We start from the raw sequence: 14,742 nt of genomic DNA on the forward strand, positions 1-14,742 counted from the left end.
ACTAAAATATGTGAAGAAACAAGAACAATAAGTAGGCTCGCCCCTCAAAAAATATCAGAGTGAAAGTTCTCAACTTAGTTTTTTTTTTTAAATATTATAACATGTTAACAATCTCTGTGGGTAATTTGATGTATATCTGTTTTATTTTGTCATTGGTATTCTAACAATTATATTTTTTTCACAATAATTCTTCACTCTTCAACATTTGAAGTTTGGTCTGTTCCCATGCTTTGTACTTGTAGTGTGTGCACACAGATGATAACTACTCAATGCTGAGTCAATGCTGATTTGGTTTTCATACACCTTCAGGTACTTTACCCATCAAGAATGTTTAGTGCTGTAAAGGAAAAAAGTTGTACTTTAAAGCCTTTTTAACTAATTAGTATAGACAATTATACTGCCATAAATATACAAAATAAAATATAAACAGTTTAATATTTCTCGACATTATTTTGAAAAAACAACAACAAGCTGATACATACATGTATATAATATATATTATATATAAAGAAAATTATTAAATTTATCAATAAAAGTCATCATCATCATCATCATCATCATCATCATCATCATCATCACCACCACCACCACCACCACCACCACCACCACCACTTGACCACCATCACCACCACCACCACCACCACTTGATTATTGAATACAGTAGGTTTATAAAAACAAAAACCAAGTCAAATATGTTTAATATGAAATACTCACATCATCTCGATCAGATGCGACTGCCTTGTGGATGGACATGGCTGTCAAATCCGCTCTCAAGGATCCAACATAGTATTTAATGCAGGCTGGAATTCTTCATAACCCAGTGTTGTTGACTAAGTAATATTCAGTCATTTTCCTGCCTGGAAGAAATTAGACTTCTGATTATCAACCAGCAGAAACTACCACCGTAAAATACAAATGCACTAACATCTGTTTTAGCCAAGAGTAAGGGTTGGTAGGCACAAATGTGTAGTTGTTGTGCATATGGTTGATAATGATTCACAACAGTATGGGGTTTTAACGAGACCTACACCAAACCAATGAATGTCAATAGTGTCCTAGCAGATGCGGCTTCAAACCCCAAACCACATACAACTTTTTTTCACAGGTTAATTTTGAAAATTTGCATTTTGTAAACAAATAACGGGTATGTACATGTATTGTGGTATGTTAGAAATAGGTCACGTACCAAAACACATCATTTTTAAACAGAATTTTAAGTCTAATATTTTTTCTAAAATAAAACAATCAATTTAAAGATTACATACTCATATCATATCTTAAACATAAGTTATGTACATAAGTACATATAAAAATATGTAACATGTACATACATAAGTACATGTAAAATATGAACATGCTGTCTAAACATTTAGCTAATAAAAATGATTTAAGAATTCCAAAGATAAATTAAAAAACAAACGTTTTTGAACACATCAACGTACAAAACTGCTCAAGGATACTTACATTCTGAGCCCTTTGATACGAATATCCCAGTTCCATGCCGATTGTTGACAGTTCGTTTTTTCGAGAGAAAATCTTCTCTTACGCGTATATTTCACTTATAATCCATGTTTTACTGTAATGACTCAAATTGTTAGATGTATCGTAATCAACTGTCAGGGTGTACTTTTAGTGTTTATTTATTTTAAACGTATATTCATGAGAAAAACATCACAATGTTTCCCAATCCTACGATGTAGAAATTCCATTATTGACCTATGAATAGCCGGGAAATACCTTCTGTTTCTAAAAATAGCAACATCCGGTACAGGCCGAATACGCCCGATGTTCGTCGCGATCTGTTACGGCGAGTGGCGATATATGTCGATGTTACCCGATGTTTCCCGAGTTGTATTACATGGCTAATACCTTAATATTACATCTGTTTCTTAGCAAAAACACTGACATTTGACAAGTCTCTTAACCATGACATATTTAATGCGTATTTTCCGAAAATCTAAAAATAGTAACAATTATCAAGTTTTTGTTTACATTGTATCCATCATTGTTTTTGACTGAAAAATAAAGAAATTAGAAATTCTACCGCTTTTGAACCCAAACTACCGCTTTTGAGATCTAAATCTACCTCTCTGTCATTGCAAAAGGTTCACATGTATGACATGGTAAATTATGAATATAAACCTTTATTATCTATTTCAAACATAAAATACTGCTCTTAATACAATTTCAATATTTGACAAAGCCCCTCAGTTTTTGCACAAACCTGTTTAGATGTTAGGGATTTGAAGCCCTAAATTTGTCTTTGGATCCCGGAACCCCATTAGTGTTTAACATGGGATTCAGTGAATCAAACAATTATCCTCTATTGAATGATTTTTTTTTTAACATAGTCACCCACTTAAATTAATTGTTTTTGTATGCAGCTTACATGGGAAGTACCCTCTAACTGCTTTTTAACTGAAATAAACATTGTCAGATCATCTATGCAAGTTTTATTATCATCATGTTATTTTACCAGAGCTACAAACATTTTGTAAGCTATTTTGAGGTCTCTAACTCTATGTAAACTCAGAAGAAGGTCTAGTTGATAATTTGCAGTGTTCCAGTCAGTGATGTTGCATTGTTGGTTTAGTTCTGTTGCGTTGTTGGTTTAGTTCTTACAACAACATACGGAATGGGTTAGATTCATACGATCTCAAATGGAGTTAAGTGTTTATTCATTAATTTTATTGCATTACAAAATTTGCATGTAAGGAAAAAAGTTTTGAAAAGTCACTGAGTCAGGTAATTATTCAATTAGGTAACAGACTACCGTAAATGACTGGTTATAAGACACTCTTTTTTTCCTCGGATTTCAAATTTAAAGAAATGCCTGCGTCTTACAAACAGTAACAAGCTTTTCACATTTTTTTCTGAGGTCGATTTCAGGCCAAAATTGGCTATTCAGAGAAATTAATGGTGACAAAAATAGTATATTTCGATTTATGTAGAAAGCGATGTCACTCACATCATCCCGATTGAGTTTATACGGGTTAAAACAGCAGTATTGTATAACGTTATTATTTTAAATTTTCATTATTGTATGATTAAAATTATTCAATATTATTTTGTATAAAACAACAATGAAACAAGTTTTTTTGTTGTTTACGATACACCGTCAGAAAGAAATCTGACAAATTGTCAATGAAAGGTACTTTTCAGTGCCATTTAGTTACAGATTGTCACATACGGTACATTTAGTGCCTATCTAACTTGCTTCCCATTATGGGGAAAGTTTGTACATCGTACACAGCATGAGAACAGTTACTGTAAAACACTGAGTGACAGACAATGGGTGCACATATAAATGTAAAAATGTATATGTACAATCAGTGCCAAATTTCTGCCCCATTCACAGTCCCAAAAAGTATACCTTTACAAAAAAAATGGACCCAAATTTACAATATTAATTATTTTTAACTCTTAAGAAGTCACTTTGTACAGATGTGTTCAAATGCAGTCTCCTTAAACTGTACACAAGTTCTGCTTGTTCGCTGGATAAGCAAGTTTAAAGTTTAAGCCAGTATGGACAAAAAAATGCCTGTCCGAACAAACATTTTATTAAGTAGTATACAAAAATGTTAGATTTTAGCATCATGACGATTTTGACACCTTAGCCGATGCAATTGAGTGTTGATGATACTGATTTGGCCTTGTTTTAAACCAACGACCAATCAAAACAGTGGTAATAAAATGCCATCACGGATGCATCACATTTACTCAGCTATGTCCGGCAATCAACATTATGATAATGTCATTGATTGCATATCAAAAATGGACGACTTTTGTCAATGTTTCATGACATCAACAAATGTGGGATCAACTGACTACCCATGAAGCAAATAAACAAGTTTTAAAAATTTTCGCATACATTCACTTTCAGGTATCATTTTGCTATTAGTTGTCTCAAAATATGCGGGTCATCATGGCTGTCACTTGTCACAAGAAAAAGCTGCGGTACCCATTCAAAATTCGCTGGACATACAGGCTGACGGCATATTTCACAATTTCAGGCATATTGTCACTATTTTTAAAATTCTAGTGTACCTGGCACCATTCACAAAAAGGTGGGAAAAATCTATGAAAATTCGCAATGTATGTAGGAAAGAACAACATTGTACAACAAAGCTCCAAAATTTGCATACAAGGTTACGGGAATTTTAAAAGAAAAATACGTTGACTTTTCTTTTATTGCTCATAATGATTCTCACTTTAGTGTTTTCAATCATGTAGGGGCCTTGAAATATTGTTCTTCTTACACTTGTTATGACCTTCAAATCTTATCAATAATATTACAACACTTATTGACTTCAATATATAATAGGCCTCAATGCAACATGTTGTGAGGTAAATTATTGGCATACCATAATTTAACAGCATTATACGGTAGCCAATTATTTGAAATATTACATTTTACTACAGCGGGATTTTGTACTGTTACAAAAGAAGGAGGTATTTTGATGTTTCATGATTTTCTTAATTTAGTGTTTTCTATGGTATATCATGATTGCTTCAAAAATAATGCAACAATTGTTTTTCAGCCAACATGCAAACTGTAAAGTGGCTGATAAAACTCCTGCAAGAGGGTCCAGAATCAACTAGTGCAGTGACAGAAGTTAACAAAACACATATTCAGCAATGTTGCAAGGTACATGTCCAGTTAATGAACATTGTTAAGTTCAGATAGGTACATAACAATAATTTGTTTCATACATGTCCTCTTACTCATATAATTTGGTGCTACTTTTTTTTTAAATAATAGATGCCCAACTTTTGCAAGATCTGTTGTATGATGACGTAAGATTTAGAGTTATCTGAGTGCTGCCAGATGTAAACAAGCTCATTAATACAGTTCTTTGTGTAAGCACTTGAGCACTTGTTTCAAAATTGGTAAAATGTATTGCAAAGTAAAGTTCCATAACCACCGTTGTGTTTGACTTTAAGGAGCTGGGATTGCACATCAGCAGTCTGACAGGCGACCTAGCAGTTGTTGAGAAATTGTTGGAGGCTGTTCAGTACCTGGCCAGACACAATGCAACATGCTGTACCCACCTTGTCAGTCAAAGATTTACCAGCATCTTCTGCTGTAAGAAGTTTAACTCATGCTCATTTTAAAATATGCCTGTGCGTGGAAGGTTAGCATGAAGCCCTTACTGAATAACTATTTAACTGGGAGTGATATTAGTAACACGTTTATTTCAAATTAAAAATTCAGATTTTGGAGCACTAAGGCTTGCCAAATTTTTCGTATCTTAAACTTATGTATTTAGTACTAAAATTGAAATACAAGCGAGATTTAAAATAATCAAAATGAATATTTAAAAACAGTAGACCCAGATTTTTATCTTTGGACTGGTGAAAATATTAATCTCTGTCTGTTCCAAGGCTAAATGAAATAATTTGCCATAAGACATAATTATTGTGCTTTTTTTAATATTTTTTTAAGTATTACTCAAGAAGCTGGCAGAAAGGTTGTCGAGAGATGGTCCATGTGATCAAATCCACACCATTACTGAAATGGTTATGGAAGTTGTGAACGTAAGTTAAAACTTTTTCATATCATTCTCCATCTTCACCTTTCCTTTAAATAAACAAATATTTTACAGGTAATCAGTTTTGATTTCTCAAGGTTCAAGATATTGGACGTTTCCTTAAGTAGTCTCATAATTGAATCCAACCACATGTATGACTGTCAAACAAGCAAACCAACTAAAGCATGACTTGGAAGTTGTCGGACTTTGTCACAATCAAGGTAATATAAATACTGGTTGGAAAAAAAATATCAGGATTGAGTTATTTTTATAAAGTATTAAATGTTTTTGTTTTTTCCAGACTTTTGCTGATTCTAGTGCTGAAGGTAGGTTAGTTTTATAATACAAAATTTAGCCTTTATATTCTACAAATCATGATCAGTCATTTAATGAACAAGCTGAATCTTAAGTATTATAAATAGACTAGTGCTTGCCATAAAAAACGATGAACAAACCCTGCTATGTAAAATCAAGAATTTGAGCAAGCCCAGAAAGCATTTCATTACAAGAAGTTTTTTTGTTCAATTTAGGATTTCTAGCAAAACCAGTAATAACCTTTATTTATGTTCTGTTATTTCTGGTGTAATGGACAAAACGGCTTCAGCATTTGTATGCTTCAAGGAGTAACCATGGCTAACAACTCTATTTTTATGCCCCCGAAGGTGGGCATATTAAAATCGCACCGTCAGTCCGTCCGTCCGTCCGGCTCTGTAACTTTCCCTTGTATGGACAGATTTTAAAATAACTTGCCACATGCGTTCCACATACCAAGACAACGTGTGGCGTGCAAGACTCGTGTCCCTACCTCAAAGGTCAAGGTCACACTTAGTGTTTAATCACAATGGAGTGCTGCATATAAGGACATAGAGTATAGGTTGTTGTGTCCGGGCTGTAACTTTCTCTTGTATGGACAGATTTTAAAATAACTTGCCATATGTGTACCACATACCAAGACCACGTGTCGCGTGTAAGACCCGTGTCCCTACCTCAAAGGTCAAGGTCACACTTAGTGTTTATTCACCATAGAGTGCTGCATATAAGCATAGAGTATAGGTTGTCGTGTCCGGACTGTAACTTTCTCTTGTATGGACAGATTTGAAAATAACTTGCCACATGTGTTCCACATACCAAGACGACGTGTCGCGGGCAAGACCCGTGTCCCTACCTCAAAGGTGAAGGTCACACTTAGTGTTTATTCACAATGGAGTGCTGCATATAAGGACATAGAGTATAGGTTGTCGTGTCCGGGCTGTAACTTTCCCTTGTATGGACAGATTTTAAAATAACTTGCCAAATGTGTTCCACATAACCAAGACGACGTGTCGCGTGCAAAACCCGTGTCCCTACCTCAAAGGTCAAGGTTACACTTAGTGTTTATTCACAATGGAGTGCTGCATATAAGGACATAAGAGTATAGGTTGTTGAGTCCGGGCTGTTACTTTCTCTTGTATGGACAGATTTTAAAATAACTTGCCACATGTGTTCCACATACCAAGACAATGTGTCGCGTGCAAGACCCGTGTCCCTACCTCAAAGGCCAAGGTCACACTTAGTGTTTATTTACAATGGAGTGCTGCATATAAGGACATAGGGTATAGGTTGTCGTGTCCGGGCTGTAACTTTCCCTTGTATGGACAGATTTTAAAATAACTTGCCACATGTGTTCCATATACCAAGATGACGTGTCGCGTGCAAGACCCGTGTCCCTACCTCAAACGTGAATGTCACACATAGTGTTTATTCACTATGGAGTGCTGCATATAAGGACATAGAGTATAGGTTGTCGTGTCCGGGCTTTAACTTTCCCTTGTATGGACAGATTTGAAAATAACTTGCCACATGTGTTCCACATACCAAGACGACGTGTCGCGTGCAAGACCCGTGTCCCTACCTCAAAGGTCAAGGTCACACTTAGTGTTTATTCACAATGGAGTGTTGTATACAAGGACATAGGGTATCGGTTGTCGTGTCCGGGCTGTAACTTTCCCTTGTATGGACAGATTTTAAAATAACTTGCTACATGTGTTCCACATGTGTACGAAGACGATGTGTCCTGTGCAAGACCCGTGTCCCTACCTCTAAGGTGAAAGATACACTAAGTGTTTATTCACAAGGGAATTCTGAATATAAGGACATAACAGTGTAGGTTGTCAAGTATGGGTGGTATTTTTTTATGTTCAGAGGAAATTTAAAATAACTTGCCATATATGTATTTCACACATAAAGGCAAGATCAATTTTTCATGTACTGACCTTGTTCGTAGGTCAATGTCACATTCGGGGGCATTCGTCACATACTGTGACAGCTCTTGTTCTGTATATTTAAAGTTCTTTCATTGGTCCATCGTGATGTTTCTGTTCCTTTTCCGCTCTATCAACAACTGACCAGATAAATTGACCAATAGTGACTTTTACTATTCAGGAAGCATCTTTTGATTCGTACCATGTTTCATCTTTTAGAATATTACCAGCAGCAGTTTCTCTCCTATAACGTCCTTTCGCTCTAAAAGCTTGATTAAATTTGATTTTTTTTTATGGGAATGTCATATGGATTAACAAATACATCGGGTTATGCTCTATTTGGAAACATAAGATTTGCATTTTAATCAATTATCCCTTCTTTTTTGTTGTTGGTCACTTGAAAGTCTGTACTGTGTAAAAGGGTTAAGTCCATCATATTAAGCATGTTTCATTATAGATGCATCAAATCAAATGATCTAAATTAGCATTTATCATGCCTTCTTTCGAAAAAGACGGGTTATTATAATTGCTGTGCACATATTGGTTGAAAGGTCAGTAGACCAAACCTTCTCTAATCAATAGCTAGAGTACACTAAGGGCTAAGGTCCTCAAACTTTGTAGGGACTAGCACATGACCAATACTGATTTAAAGGTCATTGTGATGGTGACCTTGGCCACCAAAAAACTTTTCCTGATTGCTCACTATTTTATGCTTGTGCCTACATTCCTCAAACTTGGTCAGGAGGCTGTTCATGACCCGCAGAGGACCCTGTTGATTTGTAGTCAGTAGGTCAAACGTCACAGCGAGCTTGAACACAAAAACCTTGACTGATCAATATAAAGAGAAGGCTTGGACATACAGTCCTCAAACTGGTTGGGGAGGTGGTTCACGACCTGTAGATTGCTAATGATTTTTAGATCAACAGATCAAAGGTAAAGGTCACCGGATTGAACACAGTAATGGTCATCTTTCAAAATAGGTATTTAAAAAAATATATACAGCTATTAATAACTTAAATGCTTTGTTTGATTTTTGTAAGAAATCTATTATTGTCATATTATTATTAACACATTGATTTTAACCACTTCAACTTTGCTTTAAAGGCCCACAATATAGGTTGATGCATGAAAATCTTTTTACTGGTAAATTTTAAGGCAATATCATTTTTCACTGCTGTCAAGAGGATGCAATTACATGTTTTATTGGAAGTTATAAATCATTAACTTCTATAACAACATTATGAACTGGTCAATTTTACTATTGATACTATCTTAAACTTGTTCGATCTTTGTTTTTGCAGTATTCAGGGTTAGATACTAATATTATATACAAGATTTTCCGTCATACTGTTGGATCTGAAATCATGATGGTGTTTTTCTGTGATGGTTTGCTTTTTGACTTAACGTTTAATGAAAAATAAAGTGTTATGAAGATGTAATGGTCAACTTATTGATATGTTACTTTCTTTTCTTGGTAGTCCGACAGACTATTGACCTAATAAAAATGATAGGTCGACCAAAAAATGGTAGTCTCAGACTTTGATAATACTGTTTCGTTTGTGTCGAATCCTGGTATTCAACCTAAAAAAATTTTTTCGCAAATTTCCAACCCTTATACAATTGTGGCCTTCTAGAAGGCTTGACCATTTCTCAGTTGATGGTTGTTTGTATAATGCATGCTATAAACATTTGGAGGACAGTATGTCATTGATGCTAATAATTTTAAGCACAGTGAGTTTTATTAACAGGATGACATTATTATAAACTATATACTTTTGTTTTTCACATTCATCTGGGTCTGTGAATACTGTCTCTTTGTTTTTTGTTTATAACTATTAATGATGAAAAACAAACATATTTCTTTACAGTTGTTTTTTCTCTAGATAATACGAAAAAAGCAAACATGAAAAAAAAAGAGAACAGTATTACACATTAAAAATACTTTTTCAATAAGCACTTGAATCACATATATATATATATATATATAGCATCATCATCATTATTCGCACCACCATTATAGAAATTACACTTTTATCACTATCATTATTATGTACAAAGTACTATTAACAAGCACCAGACAAACCAAACCTCCATAGCACAATTTTTATCAACAGAAGCAACACCATCAGTATCATAATCATCACTATCATCATCTCGTTGTTGTTCTCGTTGTCATAATCATCATTATCTGAATAATTATTTAATCATCATCAACTTTCTCATCATTAAAATCACCATTTACATCAGAATGACATTAGAAGCAGCGTTAACACCTGAAAATAAACAAATACTCTTACAGGTTATACAACATTGTGATTGTCGGCGTGATCATGGTTATGATAAGTAATTATAAGTAATAGCAATTTAATCTGCATTTTCGTCAATCTATCACATATCTCCAATATAGCACCAACTTTGGAATAAAAGAAAAATGAAAAGACAGATAAAACTTTTTTTAAGGACCCATTCAGTTTTGCAATATGAGCCCCCATTTTATATTTTATAGGGTTGGAAATACACAGGTTAATTTGAGCATAGTAAATGCATGTCATATGTTTAATTAGCTGTTTAGGTGAGTTGGAATTAAAATGCACAGTTCAATATTAAAGATAGTCCAGGAGTTTGTGACTCCTACATTTTGGCTTCTTGATGTTGCACTTCAAATTTCAATTTCCGCCTCGCATATGAATTCTACTTTGCATCTGATAGCATTTGGATACTTCATTTGAAAATGAATCTTGCCAAAATATTGCCCATTGAAAAAATTGTATTGACATATTTCTGCTTCTTGTATGATTTTGACTTAATCATAAAATGATGTACTCATTCATTATGACCCTGACTATGTGGGTAGTTTGACTGACAACCATGTAAACACATTTCAAGTCTTATACTGGAAATGTGTTTTTAGTATTCATGTTTAAATGTTAAATTTTCCAATTTTGAAGCCTTGACATGTTAAAATGAACAGACCTAAGGCTTCTTCCTAATTTTGTTGTGAAAGCCCTGACTTTCTTTTAACATTTATTATAAATTTAACACATGCATTATTAAATTCAAGTGAAACGATTTCGTAAAACTGTATTTATATTTGCAATATTTCAGCTAAGTCGTGTGTTTTTGCTGATACATTTGCCTACGTGATTGATCTGATGAAACACAGTCTAATGGGGTTTCAGACAAGATTAGAGGTAATGTTTTTTACAATGATGCATTTATTTATTATTTACATTTTTACCTTGGCCAGTACTCAATACATTATATAATTCTAATTCTTGTCATAAGGTATGCCTCAGTTATTCCATTTAATTGATTGGCTGCTTTATTCTAAAGTCCAATCAAAGCCCTCAGATTTTACTTTGAAATTTAAGTTAATTCTAAGTTCATTATTGAATGTGTCTTTCAAAGAAGAAGGGTTATTGCATTGCACATGTCGGTTGGTCTGTCAGTATACCAATGCTCTCCGAGTGTTAACTCGACAATTCCTGGAGCTATTGTCAGCAAACTTGACATGAAGGTTGGGCCTGACCAGTAGATGACCCCTATTGATTTTAGGGGTCATCGGGTCAAATGTCATGGTTACAGTGACCTTTAATTGGGAAAATTTGTCAAAGCTTGTCCGAGTGATAACTCAACAAAGCCTGGACCTTTGGCCATCAAACTTGACATTGAGACTGGGCCTGACCAGTAGATGACCTCTATTGATTTTAGGGGTCAACGGTTAAGGTCACAGTGACCTTGAATGAGAAAAGGTTGTCCGAGTGATAACTTGACACAGGAGTGTAAAAATGGGCCAGAAGCCGGTAAAATAACCCGGCTACTTTAGCATCTTCACCCGGCTATTTTCTCCGGATCAACAAAAATAAAATCTGTTATATTTTTGTCATGTTTTTATGTTTACATCTGTATAAACCCTGATTGTTGGTATTGTTTATTTTGGTTTCTGCGCGTTCGGACTACGATAAAGCATTAGCTCGATATGTGACGTAATTAGTCGCATCCCCTTCTGGGATGTTTTAAAGTACTAGGTTTGGGCTTCCCAGCATTCCGAATACAATAACATTAGCTCGATACATGACCTTATTAGTGGCATCTCCCTCTGGGGATGTTTTGAAGTTGAAGTTGATTTGTGAAGCAATGGGGGGTAAAAAAAGAATATTTTTTTCCAGACACCAAAAAGCGTAATAAGTTTGCAACATGAGCGTGTCTGACCTTCTGTTAGTCCTATTAACATTTATGCAACAGTCCTTTTTGTATACACGTGTTACCCGGATGTAAACAAAATGAAACAAGCTGATGTCACTGCTAAAAATAATCCATTATTTTGATGAATTTTACATGTACCTTTGGTGAAATTTTGTACTCTTTAAATGTCACAAAGTGTCCAGATATTTCTTTTGGTTGTCAAAACGAATAAGTTAGCTGCTGGTGAAATATATAGAACCACAGAAAATGAAGTTAGATGTTTAATTTTCAGAGGATCAAAGTGATTCAGTGGCTGAAAGTATATCATTGGTAGAGAAGAAATTACATATACTATTAGAAAGAATTGGTAGGAAATGGCAAGGCATGTGGTCTGGAATGTTATAATATTATCCTGAATCTGAATTTGACAGTAATTTGGTTTATTAGTTAGCCCTCACTGGTGTGTGTGTGGGGGGGGGGGGGGGGGGGGGGAGTACTCAGATTCAGTATCATAACTTTTCATATTCAAGTACATTTATGTTAAGGTTCCCTGTTGCAAAATAAACATGCACCAGAAGACTAGAAATTTTGGTTAAAAAAGGCTTAAATTCATCCCACAAGGGGCGTCGACCCTAACTGGGAGAGGACAGACAGACCCCCCCCCCCCCCCCCCAATTGTCAATATCTGCACCCATGGCCAACAAACTTGACTTTGAGGTTGGGCCTGACCAGCAGATGACCCCTATTGATTTAAGGGGACATCGGGTCAAAGATCAAAGTGAACTTGAACGCAAAAGTCTTGTGTGTGATAGCTAAAAATTCAGGTTGGGAGTGACCAGTAGATGACCCTATAGAATTTGAGGTCATAGAGTCAAAGGTCAAGGTAACAACTCATATTGGTCAAATAAATTACATCATATTTACTTATTCCCTGCTGTTAAGAGCATACATGTTTATCTGCAAAGATCAGTCATCATCTGAACATGATTAATAACTCTAAACAAGGCGCTGAAAGACTATCTGCGGGCAAATATGTGAGAGCTGCAAATTTTATTTGAACTATGGGAATGGGTGAAGGGCACATTGATAAAAGTTAAAAATGTGCCGAGGGCCAAGAGCGCTTTTGCCCACACTGGGCGAGGAAACAACAACCTCTTTACCTATTTTATGGCGCCTTGTGTCATTTTGTTTATGTAAATGTCACTTCAATCGTCGTAAACCCCCCTCCCCATGTATTTAATGTGACAATGCATGCTAAAGATTTTTCGTTGCTTTTATTAGATATCATACGATAGGAAAATACAATATATCATATATCATTTCCTTTGATGAACATACAGGTTTTGTTTAAGGAAAATCATTTTTTTACAAACAACTTCAGCAATAATTCCATTCAAGATGCACAGCTTATCATTTAAGTCGACGTATCCCCATGTATTTAAATATACAATCAGAGGCGTAGCCAGACTTTACCGAATGTTACGCACTAAAGGGGGAGGGTGTGGGATGGGGAATATCCCTGTAGCCGGTTGGGGGTTGGGGGGGGGTCTACCCAGTGGAAAACAATGGAAAATGGAACGAACATGTTGAGCTCTGAGGTGTATTTGGAGGGATAAATAGGTTCGAGGCCGCCGACTTTGTAGTTACCAAGTGATTGATTTCGGCTCAGAAAGCTGTCTATAATCACAGGGAAGCAACGTTTTCTTTGGCTGCTCTTCCTTTTATTCTGATATCAATTTTTAGCTTAGCCCTCGACCTTTCAATTTTCAAATTAATGTTATGCACATGCGTAAGTGAGTAACGGTGGCTACGCCCCTGACAATGCATGCCCCTTTCAATCGCTTCTAAAGATTTTCAGTGCTTTGATTATATATCATACGTTATGCAAGTTTTATGAACATACACGTTTTAACTGTTAAAGGAAAATGATTTTATTTTTACGAATAACTTTAGCAATAATTCCTATCCGATTGAAAATGCAGAGCTTATCAGATGGTCATTTTCCCGCGGTGAGGGCAAACATATATATATGTGGTCAGTCAATGTACACGTAGAAACTATTTTTAGAAAATCAGTCAGTTAAAGTAGTAGAAACTATTTCTAGATTATCGGAAATTGTCTGTTCTATGAATGGGAATATGATTGTGCCTTTTCAATTATTATTGATAAATAAATGTTATTTATGTTTTATGTAAGTATCTGTGTAGAAATAATACTAGTGCTGTTATGAATGCTTCGCACTCTTTGGGTGTTTTACAGGTTAAATCCGAACTACTTTGCTTCATCAAAAGTATGCATAACTCACTGTCGTATCAGGGAATGTGTGTCAGAATAAATTGAAAGGCTAATGTCCAAAACTATGCCAAGAATAGACCGGAACGAAGCTTTTACGCAAAAAATGTGAACATCTTATTAGAAAAGTATACGCCTAAAAATCATAGAATGAATAGTATTTTATTTTTGTATAGCAGGCAAATCATAGTATTTGAAGCATTAGCAACGCGAAACCTGGGATACAACTATTTTGACTTTCAGACAATCATTTTTGTTTCTTATCTCATAAAAGTTATATTAGAAATACACCCTTACAAATAAGCGTGCTTCATGGTCACACAAGGTTATAATAACAAACCCTGCAGGCGATGGTACACTTGCGGTCGGTAATAATTTCTAAAACATCTTGGTCTGAACTCAGAGTGAATATCAGTAATGTTACCTTCCTACCAGAGCATCTATTATTTTGACCCACACTAATCTGATAAATATAACGATCTATAAATAGTTAT

The 14,742-nt window shown here is 35.1% G+C and overlaps 1 long non-coding RNA gene across 1 annotated transcript; it reads right to left on the reverse strand.

The window, feature by feature from the left end:
- Positions 1–317: 317 nt before the first annotated feature.
- LOC128213386 (uncharacterized) lies at positions 318–1,646 on the reverse strand. The gene is made up of 3 exons (XR_008257723.1): positions 1,465–1,646; positions 715–857; positions 318–337 (listed from the first exon to the last, which is right to left on the reverse strand). It is a non-coding gene; the product is annotated as an uncharacterized LOC128213386 (long non-coding RNA).
- Positions 1,647–14,742: the final 13,096 nt, after the last annotated feature.

The sequence above is a fragment of the Mya arenaria genome, chromosome 13 (assembly GCF_026914265.1).
Source record: "Mya arenaria isolate MELC-2E11 chromosome 13, ASM2691426v1".
In the NCBI taxonomy this organism is placed as follows: Eukaryota; Metazoa; Mollusca; class Bivalvia; order Myida; family Myidae; genus Mya; species Mya arenaria.